Here is an 11,237-nt window from a genome sequence, read left to right on the forward strand (position 1 = left end):
CCTGGAGTTGCAGAGGAGTGGAGAGGAGAGCAGAGGAGTGGACCAGTAGAGGGAGGAAAACAAGGGAGGCCGCCATAGGAGAGTGCTGGCTCTGGTCTCCTCTCTTGGGAGCTCTTCCTCCCTAACAATTCCTGTAAAACACTATTGGGACATGCTGTTGCTCCATGATGACGCTCTCCTATTTAAAGTCATGCCACAGAACCTTTAACTGAGTCTCCAGCATTAAAGCAAATGCCCATTTGTCTTTAGACCTTTGTGTTCCTCTAAATCTTTCCCTCTGGTGCCTCCGATTTTGGAAGTCTTGAAACTATGCCTCTTTACCCATCGTGAGAGCTGATGAATGGAAGGCAGGTGTGCTCCTCTAAGGAGAGGCAGCTGCCTTGAGAAAGAGCTTTGTATTGATTCTTTCATTGCTGCTATATTCTGAAGCCCACTACAAGAGCACATAGCTAAATTCATTTTCCTGGAAGTTGCTTTCTAAAAAAAAAAAAAAAAAAAAAGCTTACATCATTCTGGGGTTTTCTTGAAATTGTTATGATGAACTTCTGTGGAGCACTTTAAAAACCCTTTCAATGTAAGTCTTACAGTTACATGTTAATAGCTGTTATTCACAACAGATCAAACTTCAGCCAGTCTAGTACAAATTGAATTGGGTCTCCCAAGAAAATATGTTGAAGTCCTAACCACTATTTCCTATGGATGTGGAAATGCTCGTTGGAAAATACTCTCTCTGCAGAGCTAATCAAGCAACAAATGAAAGCACTGAGGTGAACCCTGATCTGGAATGACAGGAATTCCTAGGAATGCACAGGAACACAGGCTATGTGAATTGGAGGCAGAGGTCACCATGGCACATCTTCCTAAAGAGGAACAGGTTAAAGAGACCTGGGGGCCATCAGAAGCTGGAAGAAGTAACGAAGGAATCCTCTCACCCCGAAACTTCACAGGAAGCTTGACCCTTGCCAACCCCTTGGAAAGCCTCGTCTTCCAATTTATGAAAGAGTAAGTTTCTACTGATATAAGTCATCCAATGTGATAGTCTAGGGTAGTCTATTAACTAATAGACTAGGCAGTGCTTCTCAAACTGAAGTCCAGACAAGTCTTGGACTTTTTTAATTCCCCTGTCTGACACAGGAAATGCTGCCTGAGAATTGACAGCGATTTGTTGGAGGGAGAGAAATCAGCCCCCTTATTACTCTTTCCTGTTTGTTTGCTTTCCCATTGAATCACAGTGCTTCTGTTTACTTATTTCCTGCCACCTTCACTTGTCACACGACAGTGATAAAGGATGTAGCAGTCCTAAGGCAGGCTTTGGCTGGGTACTCCACGGCTACAAGAATGTTGGTATCACACACATCCCTCCCAGATGTCAAATCAGCTCTTTCCCGAAGCACAGGAAGCTTGCCGGGAACCAAGAACATTCCAGCAAGTTCAGCTTTAGTAAGAATGATGACAGGAAAAACGTGAAAGGCGAGTATTAATTACTGAAATATGCTTGTCTTAAACCTCATGAAAGCGTAGGGTGTATGCCTTGATGTCTACTGTCAATATAAAAAAATTTTAATGTACGTTCTCTGAGAAAACTACCGTCCTCTGTTTTAAATTTCTAAGTAAGTGTGCCACTCGTGTAAAGTTTTAAATGTTTGGAAAGTATCGTAAATCTCTCTTGGCCTTTCCTATCCCTCTTCATTTTTCAGAATTGACCACTGAGCCCGTGTATAACTTTTCACACTCTCTGGAGTGCATTTTTGTACACATATCCAACAGCGAAGTTCTGTAAGCAAAAATGATAATCCTATATTAGTACTTTCTGTTACCAGCTCTTCACCCCACACACTCATTTTAATCTTTATAGTCTGTCCTCATTTGTTTAAACTCTTACATAGTCTCCAGGAAACAGGTGACTCACAATTTACTGAAAACTCTACTTGTGGATATTTAGCTTTCTAATTTTTCACAACTACATGTACTGTACATACATTTCAAAGCACAAAAAGGTTGCCCAAAATACACACTTAGACTCTCTGGACTAAAAGAAATATGCATTTAAATTTGACCGACTACAGCCAGAGTAATATTTTAAAATCTCATTATGGTATACCAATCTCCATCTATAGTCATAGAATTCTGGATATTATGAATCTTTAGTTTTAGATAATTTTAATCTCATCTCTGGTAGCACAACAGGTATTTATTAAATATGTATTTTGTGCATAGAAAACACTTCGAAAAGAATCCTGATATAAATAATACATAATAGCTAAGGGCATAGAGTACATTGGGTGTCGTTCAAAGGATTTATATCTATTTATAAAACAAAAATAGCTCTAATGTCCTCATCATGCTCATTAGTCTGTAAAGAGCCCATCGAGTGGGTGTGGGAGGAGGGAGAAAAGGCTTTCAGCCTAGATGCTGCCACAGATCAAGCAAGAGTAGCTGCAGGCAGTCACCTGACCCTGCAAACACACCGCAGTTTCTTAAGCAGAAAAACTGCACAGTTGACAATAAGAGAAGACATTGTAAGGGAACAAAACTGACTGCTGATTCTTCTCATTTGCTGGCTGATCCCCACCCCCAAGCATAAAGAAGATCAACTGACAAAGGAAGGGGGTGGCTGATATGTACAAATGCTGGCTTTAAAGATAAAAGCAGAGGCATAAAGACACTATCTAGAAGAGAAGGAGGGCAAAGGGACCAAGGACTGACCATAGTTGATTACTAGACAAAAATAAAAACCCACCAGAAAGCAAAAATTTGGCACGAGGCTCAACAACAGTGTTGTTGTGGGTGTCTCTCCACCCACCCCAAAGTTCAGAATAAAAAGTTCAACTCTGTCAGGGTTTGGAACTTCCCCAGGTGTGAAAGAGGAAGTGAAACCAAGGGCAAAAGTTGAGAAGGCACGCAAGTGACTACTACAGGTGAGAAGGCACGCAAGTGACCACTACAGGTTAAACATCTATGTCCAAAATCTTTGGGGATTGAAGTTGTCACAGATTTGGAGATATTTGCCCGTACATATGACATTTCTTGGAGACAATATCTAAGACTAAGTACAAAATTGACCTATCTTTTAACTAGGCCATCATTTTAAAATTGCATGTCTAATGTTTATTAAAAAGGGACATAAATTGCAGGCGGAGGAATTGTAGTGGAGCATCTATCTTCATCAAAATACTGGTAATTCTACTTAAACTGTGGAGAACTGAAGACAACCACTTCCTGGATGAATAAATAAATAAATAAGATGACAGTTGGCTGTGAAATCAGTTTTTAAAAATCTAGGAAGTAGCAGTGACATTCAATGTTCTTCCTCTATTCCTTAATGCTTTGTATGTCTCAACCAGATGCTTTCTGTAGTCTGTATTTCTAGGCAAGATTATATGTTAGGTCAAATAATGTGTTTGAGTTAGTTCCCACAGTGGGTAGAACAATAAACATTCCTTCAACAAATACTTATTGAGTTGACTTGAGATACAGCAAGTCCACATGGCAGTCTGGGCCCTTGACAAAGAAGGGCAGGCAGTTCTTTCTCCTCATGCTTCTTGTCAGTGGAGGACAAAAGGCCAAAAAAAGAAGTCCCCCACTGCATCAATGACAACAATGTGCACATAATTATAACATTCAGTCATGGAAATATACATTTTCACAGTGCTGTGTTTTATAAAAAGATAAAGAAACCAAGGATATGTTTGGTGGAGGTGCCTCTGCAGGACCATACTGAGCCATCCATCCCTTCTCCCTGAGGGACCATCCATATGATGGTATAGTATAGAACAGACTTTATTCAGTACATGGGGAAGGGAATTGAAATAAAGGGAAAGAGAGAGAGAGAGAGAGAGAGAGAGAGAGAGAGAGAGAGAGAGAGAGAGAGAGAGGTGTAGACTGGCCACGAGCATGTAGTGGTGGGATGGGGAGAGAGAGGGTAAGAAGCAAGAAGATAGAGCAAAAGCAAGAGAGCAAAAGAGCAAGAAAGAGAGAGAGGAGGGGCAAGCATCCGTTTTTATACTGAGTCAGGCACAGCTGGCTGTTGCCAGGTAACTGTGGGGCAGAGTCTAGACTAAATGCCAACACACAGTATTTCATTCTTTATTTTGAAGATAATAACCATATTATGAAGTAGCCAGTGCCTTGATCAAATACATTTCAAATATCTGTGGCGACACTCTACTCTTTCAGAATAAGAATGATACTTTAAGTTGGCCTACAGACAGTAGAGAGGAACATCCATTTAATGTGGAAGACATTCTTAGACACACTCATACACCACACAGTATTCCTGCAGAGACCTACACCTCTGCATGACAAATTTGAAGAGGCTTCCTTTCTAGATGAAAGACTATCCTTCACACTAATTTATTATTGGAATTTAAGCTTTAGTATGTCCCGTAGGAAGATGAACTGGGGGAGTTTGGGGGGCGATTTGGTGGTGGTGATGGTGGGTTTTGATGTTTTAGGTTTGGGGTTTTTGTTTGTTTTCTGGTTTCTCCCCTGATTCCAAAGGCTCTGGCCATAGTTCTAGTTTTCCTTCCTTTTGTGGGGGAAGGGGTGGGGATAGACTGAAACATGTCCTGTATTTCCAAAGAGTCTGGGGAAATGTTAATGCCCATTGCAGTTTGCAAAGTGATCCTTTAAAAATTAAGAAGTTAGGGCTGGAGAGATGGCTCAGTGGTTAACAGCACTGACTGCTCTTCCAGAGGTCCTGAGTTCAATTCCCAGGAACCACATGGAGCTCACAACCAACTCTAATGGGCATCCAATGCTGCCTTCAAATAAATCTTTTTAATTTTTTTTAAATTAAGACATTCAAATACACATTACTTCTCATACGGTGTTTGCCAGCGACAGAACTGCTTCAGAAAAATTCAGCATTTAAGAATAGTTGTGAAATTGAAGTATGAATAGATATAATCCTTTGCCAACTTGGTAGTAGCATTCAGTACCTCAGACCTAGTGACTATATTTCTAAAAATGTATCCTAAAGAAAAAAAATCAGTAAAAAGAGCTTTATGTGTGTTGATATTCACTATGGTCTTATCTAAAATATCAAAAACCTTTAAAGCAAAGTAAGTGTTCAAAATTGGGGGGCTAATGAATAAGTTATGATACTTTATGGGTAGAATGCTATTCAACAACCACAATTATTTTCACTAAGTGACAAAGGAGAGAACTCCAAGACACCGACCCTCTGGAAAAACAATTACTAACATGGCATAAATGCTGAAAACCACCTCTTACAAAATCCAGTAAATTAACTGGATGCTTAATAACAGCCATGAGGCAACCTGGTGAAAGGAGAGATACACCTTTGTGCTGAGATACTGCGATTGACTGCCCACTTCCGATAACCATCACCAGGGAAGTGAAGTGGGCAGTCCTGGTATAGGTTGCCATAGCCAGAGGCACCATTACAAACCTCACACTCAAACGTTGTGTGCTCTCTAAGTCTCTGACAGCTCCCAGGGAGACCTACACAAAGGATTCCCATTGTTTCCTTGACTTGGGGCCGGGCTGCTGTCCAGGAGCTTTAGTTGAAAGGAGTTAAAGGTATAGTATTGACCACAGGAGCCTGGGGCAAAGAACAGCACGGTGGACAAGAAGTGCAGAGCTACTTGGTGTAGTGCAGTTAATAGAGCGTTTACCCAGCATGCAGGGGGCCCTGGATTCAACTGCCCAAGGACAGAGAAGCCTGGAAAGAAAGAGACTGGGAAAGAGGAGAAACAGAAAGATTGGGGAAAGGCTTCTATGAATATAGGGAAATCTGAAGAACTGGGACATACCCAGACACATGTTCAAAAGCAGCCTGAGGGTCATATGTGAGGCTGAAACAAGACTGCTTGAGCCCAGGACTTAGAGGCCAGTTTGGGTGATATAGTGAGATCCCCATCTCAAATAAATCAGTAAATAAATTTAAACTAAGGTTTCATAAAGCTATATGAAGGCCACAAGCACAAAAATAAATGGGCCAAATTATTTATCAAAAGGTATTGCTATAAAGACATCAAGACACCCAGATTAAAAACACTGGCTCTGCCAAAGGTCTGTGAGCATGAACATTAAAGTACATTGCACATATGTCCCTATTTCAGTGTATGTGAAAACTCTCATAAATTAAAAAAAAATTTTAAAGCCTATGAATTAGAAAAAAAAGCAAAAGGAAACACAATCGCCTTTAGATGTGGACATTTGAAAGGTTTTTCAAGTTATAGTGGTACATATTTACCTTTATAGTGACAGATAACACTCCCAGTACTGCACATTTCTAGAGAGAGAGAGAGAATGTTTGAAAATATAATTTACACTTTAAATTTTTCTGCCATTCCTCATGAAGCAGAAAAGAGTTCCCCCGTCTTTTTTACTTATCACCTGAGTCATTTTCTAACCAAGCAATGGATCCATTATACATATAAACTATGTTAGAGCCGCAACAATAAAATGAGCACTGTTTCCCAGTGGCTGAGTCCTTGGAACTGAGACAAATGCCTTGAGGCACAAAGCTTTAGAGTACTCAGAGGATTTCATAGGTCAAAGGGTAGGTAGATGCCTTCAGGAAGAGCACAGTCTAATTATATCCCAGATACCAACTAGTTCCATGACTTTGTTCAGAGAATGTGCCCTTTCTTCTGTGAGAGAGAGCTCTAACTTGTTCATTAAAAGGCCCAACATGCTTTACAAAATGTGAACTACAACACAGCCATGTCCACTGTGATGTTTTGTCAATGAGCAGCACGACTGTGGTTTGATCAGATAGGCTGCCCAGAAGTCTAGCTGTCTTCGTTTGTGTAAGTACATAGGACGATGCTCTCACACGGACAGGGCAGTGTTCCTCTGCTCATTTCCAATCACAAAGTGGCATGTGGCTGAACAACAGTGGACAAGAATGCATTTTGAAAACTTAAAGTTAGGATATAACTGTTCCCATGGTGCTATGTATTTATATGAATACTGGCCTTTACAAACCCATAAATTTATGCGTACTTTATTAAAAAGAATTAATTAAATCTTCTATATGAGTCTATGTTTGTCTGTTTAGCCAGTATTGATGACTGTCCCTTGTTTGATATTGTTACGGGGAAATATTAAAATGGTGCTGCAAGTTTCTACACTATGCGGGACACCAGCAGGACATATGGCTCCAGTGGGCTATTCTCATCTCTGCAGACTCTCTGGCCCAGAGCTCCCAAGACATCTCCACCCAACTAGCTAAGTTTCCTTGGTGGGTGGCTGCCATGCCAGCTCGATGCGGTGACCACCCACCTTGAGGTTAGCTGTCACAATTCCCAGTAACCTGGTGAAATCAAAGCTCTAGAAGCTTATAATTGTCTGATTTATATATCAATAAATTCTCAATACCCAAGATGCCCACACAATAAATTCAGGGCCAATTGATAATGGTAAAGCTGCCTACCTAGGTTAGACAAGTCACCCCAATTATTCTATCCCTATATGATATTATAGATACCTGTGGCTATTTAAAACCATCTTGTTTCCTTCTCTCTCTCTCCTCTGTCTCCGTCTCTGCAACTCTTTGCTACACCATCCTTTTCCCTGTCCAATCACAGGCTTGTTGTTGCATTAAAAATTAAATTAATTGAACAGGGAAAATCCTGTCATGCTACATGATTTAATAATCTACACAGCCAAATAATAAGAGTGCTAAAACATGTACTTAGTTCATTCATCCATCAAGAATAGTTAATCAGAGTGTGAACATTTTCTTAATTTTCTTCAGAGAAGTATATTCATTTTGAAATTCTTAAACAGAATTTTTAATTTCAACTTTTAGCTTTAAAAAATCACCACCCCACCCTTCTTTCTTGCTAGGAGATCCGTAACGTGAACAAGGTTTGAAACGCAGGAACTTCTCTTGAGGCACCATTTCTTACCAAAGATTGGCTCTAACTAGGAAGTTTCCTTTCCAAGCCTATTAGTCCCTGTCGAAGCCCCTGAAAACAAAGTGGAGAAGGAAGTGTAGGTAGGTGTGCAGAACCCCCAAAAAAATTTCACCCACAATTAAAATAATGGATATTTGACTAGCTATCTGTCCTAAACACACCAGTAAATGTCAACAGAATATCAGTGATATGGATGCTCTTTAAAATAAATGCACCCTTGCGGAACTATTCGTTAATTGTTAACTGGCCTAGATGCAAACATAAGACAGTATTTACATGTGTAAATAATAATAATAATGTGACCTGCTCTCTAAGACAATCTGTATTTCTTTTGGATGATTGGAGCTGATTTGTTTGCTCGTTGTCTGGTAGAGTAGATTACTGCTCTCAGCGAGCTTCCCATATGGCATATGAATGTCTTCTCCTATTTTTGTTTGCAGGGTTTTGTTTTGTTGATTCACAGTCTCACTAGACATCCAGGCTACCCTGGGACTCTCAGCCTCCCGAGTACAGGATCACAGGCTTATTCTACGACACTCAGCCCTCACGTAATGTCTCATTAGAGTTACTTCTCTGTGCTGGACGGGATTGTTGGCGTGACATTGTTTGACCAATGAATGGTAGTCGTCATGGGTCCCGGTCTTTAAGGAGTAATGCAACTTGACATCTTGAATTTGGTGTTCGACCGAGAGAAGAAGATGCCTCTGGTAGCAAGAGGGATTCTGAGGTAGGCTATCCGAAGCAAGTCCGATGGCAAGACGCACCGGTGCAAGCCAAGCTGTCTTGCAACACAAACAGAGAAGTTCTAGCTTACCCACAAAGCCACAACCTAGGAAAATAAATGTGTATTTCTTGAGTTACTGAATTTTAGAGTCGTTGGCTGTTGACTCCTCTGTATTAGTGGTAACAACAGCTGGCTAATAATATATCATGTTTTCTATTTTTTTAATTGATGTACATGGGTGTGAAAATTGGCTGATAGTTTTCATGTAATTCTTATATTAACTGTCACTTTCACAGTATGCCGTGCAGGCCCTTTCCCGGCTCAAATAATCAAATACTATTGGACAAAAATACTAGATAAATATTCCATAATGAAGCTGGGGAGAAAATAATGTAAAGGCATCAACCAAAACATAAGAAAATTCTAACACTGGACTGAGGAGATGGCTCAGTTAATAAAGAACGGAGGCAAGTGTCTGTAACCTTAGAGCTGGGGAGGGACTGCGCACCCCTGAAGCTCACAGCCCAGCCAGACTAGCCAATCAGTAAGCTCTGAAAAATACGTGAAGAATCATAGAGGAAGACGCTTGACATCGACCTCTGGCCTCCACAAATGCCCAAACACGCACACAAGAACACTCTAAAGCTGTAAGAGCTGGACAAGAATCCGTGCAGCGAGGAAGAAGGCTTGGATTGAGTCAAGCCGTTGCCTCAGAAGAAGATTTAGCCCGAGAGTCCCACTCTTGAATTCCCTGCCAACTGTCAGAGCCTGTGGTGTTTCCCTTTGTAATCAAATGTTCTGGTTTTCTTATTTCGTGTGAACTGTTGAGAGTCATGCGCCCTCCCCGCCACACACACCTCTCAGACCTGATGAACTGGGCAGAGTATCCCAGAGACGCAAAGGAGGTTTCCTGTTAGCACATTACAGAACCTTCAAAACTCTGTTTCGGGTGAAATTTTCCTCCATGGGTTTTCTCTATTGGCTTTTAGAGGGGTAGAACAGGAAAAAAAATTGTTTTTGACTTAAAGATAGTAAATTTGGGGAAGCAGACTTGAGCAAGCTGACAAGGGGGACTCCTGGGAAGCCCCTGAGAGTCTCCTCCCTAGCCCTAGGATTACAATCACAAGCCACCATAACCAGATAATGTATTAGCAGCAGCAGCAGCAGCTTCTCCTCCTCTTCCTCCTCCTCCTCCTCTTCCTCCTCCTCCTCTTCCTCCTCCCCTAACCGAGGTTCTGGTGATTGAACTCAGGTCCTTGTGTTTGTAAGGTGAATCTTTAGCAACTCAGTTATCTCCCTAGCCCCCTCTATTTACATCCTTGAAGCCCTGTCTAACAATATTATAGGAATAATTTTGTATTTCTGTTATCTAAAGTTAGTTTGAGCAATGGTCCTACAATTGGAAAATTGGCTTATAGTACAAACTTGTGAGTCCCCATTTTTTGTTTTGTTTTGTTCTATTGTTTTTCTTTGCTTTTGCACCACAGATTTACCTACAGTGTTACCATTAGGGCTTTCTAGATGGTACTGTCTCCAGGCCATTATTTGATATGGCTAAACAATCTCACATTTAGCAGCTGAGCCATACTTTAATTAACATTTCCTGTTGCTGGATTTTTAGGGTATGACTAATTTCTCGCCATGACAAATAACTTTCCTGTAACAGGATGCAAACTTCAGTCAGATATTGTTTAATTTTTAGATTGTTTCCTTAGTATAAATTCTGAGAAGATTCTATCCTTCTTCACTCATCCTGCTAATTGACTGTGATGAAAGATGTGTTTAATCCCACTGTTAATGTGTAGGAAGTGTTATCAAAATTTGAATATTCTTATGAGTGCTGCTTATTTTGTAGTGAGTTAATGGAAGAAAAAAAAATGTACCTCATTTTAATTTTTCTCTTTAAGGATGACATGGAACATGTAGGTTAAATAGATGACCTCATTTTCAATACCTAATCACCTTATTATTCTCTCAAGGTTATGAAATAGCCTTCCAGGAAAGAATGACCACTTAAGAAACACAGGCAATGACTTAACCTATGGATTTGTATTTGCATATATCCCTACAAGGTCAGTCTGTTACTTTGAAATTTTTCTTTAAAAAACAAAGAATAATGGCAAAACTTTTCTAAAAAAAAAAAAAAAAGTCCTCGAAACATTTATCTGCATTTATTTATAGCTTGATTCGAAAGCATTGGAGGTATAGAGGGGGCTTCAATCAACTTAGTAAATCATAGGAAAACAATAAATAGTACATGGTTTGAACGCACAGAGTTCCACATGAATACAGGCTGTCCTGTGGCGCAGTTGGGGAGAACAGCGTATGAGGAGAGGGGATGGGTGTGGCCAGGCAGAGGGGGTTGGGTACCAGTCCCTCCCCAGTTTCCCTTGAGCAGCTGCCTTTGAACCTGAGATGCTGGGTTCTGAGAATAGGGAACTGACAACCTGATGCAGGAGAAAGAGGAAGAAGACTGTCTCCTTTTGAGGGCGGGGCCGACCGTCCCAAGTATTTTGAAATAGAGGTTATGGTTGGGATCTTTCCACTTCTCTTTCTATGCTGCTGCCTACTACCGCCTCCAGATCTCAGAGACCCGGCACTCAGAGTGAGGTCTCTACCTC

This window comes from Mus caroli, unplaced genomic scaffold, assembly GCF_978045245.1.
Source record: "Mus caroli unplaced genomic scaffold, Mus_caroli_1 scaffold_20, whole genome shotgun sequence".
In the NCBI taxonomy this organism is placed as follows: domain Eukaryota; kingdom Metazoa; phylum Chordata; class Mammalia; order Rodentia; family Muridae; genus Mus; species Mus caroli.